This window comes from Acanthopagrus latus, unplaced genomic scaffold, assembly GCF_904848185.1.
Source record: "Acanthopagrus latus isolate v.2019 unplaced genomic scaffold, fAcaLat1.1, whole genome shotgun sequence".
Lineage (NCBI taxonomy): Eukaryota > Metazoa > Chordata > Actinopteri > Spariformes > Sparidae > Acanthopagrus > Acanthopagrus latus.
This window is the reverse complement of record NW_023504064.1, coordinates 1-4,902: the sequence shown is the minus strand read 5'-3', so window position 1 is coordinate 4,902 and position 4,902 is coordinate 1. Positions and strand designations below refer to the sequence as shown.

At 36.9% G+C, this 4,902-nt stretch overlaps 1 long non-coding RNA gene across 1 annotated transcript; it reads right to left on the bottom strand.

Annotated features, from left to right (window-relative positions):
- Positions 1–712: 712 nt before the first annotated feature.
- Positions 713–4,796, bottom strand: LOC119016135. Its single transcript, XR_005073840.1, has 3 exons — positions 3,931–4,796; positions 2,962–3,102; positions 713–2,860 (listed from the first exon to the last, which is right to left on the bottom strand). It is a non-coding gene; the product is annotated as an uncharacterized LOC119016135 (long non-coding RNA).
- Between the last annotated feature and the right edge of the window lie 106 nt (positions 4,797–4,902).

The window sequence follows — 4,902 nt, the reverse complement described above, 5'->3', positions numbered from 1 at the left end:
CTGGCGAGCACAGCCCACTAACTAGACAATTCCCCGCCGGGGAATCGCGAGAGTGGGCTGTGCGCTTTGTCCCGTGATGAAAAAACTATGAAAGCTAAGGCAAAAGTATGAGATCACGTTGATAATTTTGACTTGTATGTACATTTTACAGTTTGAATGGTGTGTCTAGGTCAACGTATGCCAGAGAAGGAGATTTGCGACTTTTTTGACTTCGTCCCATTCATTCCTTCCAAAAATTGACATTCTGAAAAACTACATGATAGCATACCAAGTCAGATCGACCTGCACGTTGTGATCTATTGTTTGTTTGTATGCAGTCAGCGGTGTGGGAAGAGTTAGTGACAGAAAAAAGGGCCCTCAATGTACAGTGGATTGGAAAATAAACACAGAGATAGAGAAAGAGACAGACAGATAGACCGAGAAAGACAGGAATGAATGGGAAAATGCCTCCCAAACTTTTGCAGAAAAATAGTAGCATAGTTCAAAAGCTGTACATTTTGATAGCCAAATGTTTTCTCTATATAAGTATTTGCAATGGTTGTGAAGATGACTAATATTAGTATTAGTGGTAGCAGTAGTGGTAGTATTAGTGGTAGCTGTACTAGTAGTACAGCTATTAGTAGTAGTACCAGAAATAGCAGTTGTAGTTGTGGAAGACATCATACCAAAGTATTTGTCTCTATATTCTACCAAAACATTATGAGTCAAGAGCCTTCATTACAAATACATTTTAATTGTCTTAAATCTGATTATCATTTTGTCAGCATTTGTAATTCACACAGTAATTAGACCATTTCAAAATTTAATTGACGTATTTGCAGTAATAAAGCAGTAGAAGTCAAATCCACAGCATAATATACAAACAAGCCTGATGAGATACACAAATAGAAATCAAAACATATTTCAAAAACATTTACAAAACAATTTCAAATCTATTCATGTGAGCATTACGAGTTCATTGCACAATAATTACTACACAGACTATTTGATAATAAATCATGAATCAAAAGTGGATACTTGTTCAGATGTTGAAACTAATTTATAAACATAATAATACATTGTGAATACGTGATCGAATAGCCTATGAGTATCTTAGTAGGATTAAAAAGTTGATGAACTGAATTGAATTCACTTTGATGACATTAAAATGATATGAACATAACTCAAGTGACCTGAAGGGAATTAAATGGTACTGAACAGTATTAAGTTAGAATCCCACAATCACACATCCCACTTTGATCAACCAGAAGGAACCTTACAGGATTTTATGGAAATATGGTATGAATACCACTGTAAAATGCATGTAAGAGAGCAAAGATTTTTGTGAAGGCACCTCAGTCAATGTTGACTCATAAAGAAATAAAGTATAAACAAAAGAGAGAAAAAAAGAAATACATCTTGAGACAAAGGTTTCCTATGAAGTCCAGGTAATTAATTTTAGCCTTGAAGTGTATTTCAGGGCATTTTCTATGATTGTGTGATGGGTTGATTATTCAAATGAATTAAATACACTTTCCATTTCATACCAACCAATGAACAATTTGACGTTAAAATGACAGGATCTTAAAGTAACGTGAAAGGAATTTAATGGAAGTGAACAATATTAACTTAGGATCCCACAACATGGAGAGGAATAAAATACACTACATGAAATTAGGGTTATTGGGTTATTTTTGCCTATCATTTTTTTTTTATACCTTAATATCTTTACTTTTTATATGTTTGGTCCACAGACAACAGGTGTAAATTGTTTACAAAATGCAAACACATGTCAACACATACCCCTTGGCTATTAGTATCAACACACCAGTCTGTTACAGGAGTAAATAAAGCGCAAAGGCCACAGTGCTATTGAACCTCACTGTCACTTAACCATCTTAATACTAGAATCCATGAAAAAAAAAACTTGCCTCCACCTCCACCGTCATGAGGCCCTGCAGAGCTTTGCACTCCCCCGAGGAGTAACAGGTGAGGCAAGGTGAATCTGGGTCTGGACGACTTTCTGGTGCTCCAGAATGATGATCATATCTGCTGTTCGGCACACAAGCATAATTTGGTCCAACATGTATTTTTGATTTTTAAGCAATTCAGACTGGCACCTTGATCTGGAAAAGATTAGAGTCTCTACCTTAAGGTCAGGGACTTTGCTGTGATGCCTTCGTCTTCTTCATTTTCAGACTTAATTATTTAAATCGACTGGTATGTAATTTAGCTAACAATGGCTAGCTTTATCTTGATTTATAAACACTGGGCTTTCTTTGGTGAAATGGGCCAATTCAGCCAACACCCCTTCATTCTTAGAAAAACTGTGTCAGTAATATACCTCTACTTTAAGTGAACTAGGTGACAACAAAATGTTGGTCAAAATTTAGCATAAGCAGCAGCCTATGTTAGCAGGCTAAACTACAAGTTTTTCTCAGTTGGCTTTCACAATAGACTTCTATTGCTAACGTTACATTATTTCACAGCCTCAGGGGGTATGGATCCCTGTACCAGATAAATGTGGACAGAAGGACAGTGTTCTTCAGAACCACTGGCATTGAAGTCACAGGTGAGCCACCCAGAGAGGTAGAGGCCTTGTTGCCCTCCAAAAATTTAAATAGTAGCATGTTTACCTTTTTTCAATTTTGAGCTTCTCTTGAGATGGCTCACAGAGATTTTTTTTTCCTGATCTGGAAGACATCATTGACTTGTGTGAACACGTGTAGGATGCCACTGTTCTCATCCTCCTCCTTCACGGGCCCCGAGGATCTCTGCATGTTGATAACGTGTTTTGGTTTATGTTGAAAGACATATAAACATATGGCCTGCTATCAGCATTTCCCCATAGAGAACAGGAAATTGAGATGATATTCCTTGCCTGGACAAAAAGGACATTGTAAGGAAAGGAGTCACAAAAATATTAAATGAAATAAAAGTACCAAAATACACACAGTTAAGTATATACATTGTGGGGCTTACTCATACTATTTCATCCATCTCTGTTTAAGAAGCTCTTGATCATCATCCAGTCAGCCCCGAGCTTTACTCGAACCAGGGTCTTCTGGGACATGTCAGACTTCATCATATCATATCTTGGGGACTCCATCTCTAATCAAAGATCTTCAACAAAAGATAAGTGAAAAAACTATTGAAACTGACAATACTTTAGGTAAACAAGAAAAATACTAGTGAACCTATCTTAGTAACTGAAATTATCCTACAATCAAACGTTACTCCGATATGTACACATGTACACACACACACACACACACACAGTCCATCACGAGCGCATTGCAGAGGCGGTTAAATTACCAGCGCGTGCGGACCGTTATCACACTCCGATCTACAACCGATTATCTTTGTCAACAGCTCTCGTTATCATCAGCCTAAAGAATAAATTAATGCCTGTGAATATATAATTTTTTCTTGTAAATAGTTCCGATTTATCATCTACGCATTTGTTTATAATTCCTGCTTCGTCTTCCTTGGTTTTCTTCAATCTCAGACGTATTTAACTACTCCAATCAACCGTAAGTAATGAGATGTAACGTAAGTAATCGTTAGCCAACGATAGCTAGCTTGATCTATGCATTCATTTATGAACACTGGGCTCTTTGATGATCTGGGCTACTTCAGCCAACATTACTTTATTCTCAACCAGGGAACATTAGCCTATGTACAAAAACAACTTAAGCATAACTTCGAGGCAAACCACATAATTCCTTTTTAATTGACGCATAGTCCATCACAACAGTTAATCAATTAAACTATCGACTAAATTAGCTTTCTTGATCCGGGCTAACGCCTAGCTTCACGTTTGCGCAACTCGCATTACATAGCCTCAACAAAATCGTTGCAAATTACAGATACTGAATTTATTTCGGGGAAATAAAAACTGCAATGCGCCATCACATCACGCGTCGTTACAATGCATCTTGTAAAACTTACCTGTGAAAGTCCTTTTATCCGACGATAGTCCATTTTGTAGGGAGCTCGACTGCAGCCGCAACTAGTGGTAATGTCTTCGTCCACGAAGACATCAGGAAGTCGTAAAAAAAACGGCTGCACACAGGGAACAAAAACGTTGGTTCCGGTGTTACACCGAATTCTGACCCCATGTGAATTTTATTGCAAAATAAAACACAACGTCTTTTTGTAGACAAACTCTTTTACTGTGTACAACCTAGATACTCCGATATACCATCAGAAATACAAAAGACCCCCTCAAATAAAAACATCTTCAACATTAACATTATTTTTGAAATGCAATATATTTCATAATACTAGCTACCTTGATTTTAATGTAATATGTTACATGACAATGTACTGTAAGCATAGAGTGATAAATCACTTACAACTAATTACTTTTTAGTTACGGTGAACAAAACGCCCAAATAACCCATATAGAACAATTGAATGGCCTTCATGGATCTAGCAAGTCTGGGGTAAACTATTTAACAAGTTTCTACAGTGTAATATATTTACCCAAAGCTCAAGGAATCAGTCCAGTACACCACCAGTAGACCTTTGGGGCACTGCAGCTTGCTACGTTACTTCCACTGAAACTGATTATCTTTGCCACTGACTAGCTGAGGTTGTTATTCCAAGTGTCACAACAATATGGAAACAATTTCTACCTATAAAGATGTTTATATTAAGTCACTTTTCATAATCAAGCGTCATTCAAGGAGATGTCTTTCACTGACATATCACATAGTAGGTTAAACATATAGGAATTCATCACTAAAGGTTCTGTAGAGGTAGATTTTTTTTGTTGTTTGTAATCCTATAAACACTTTCAGTAATCCATTATCAATTGGCAGGGAAGTTTGCTATGTAGACAGACAGACAGAGAGAGAGACCCACAAGTCCTCCATTTCAGTTAGGCTTTTGACACTTAAAAAACACTTAATGTCTGTG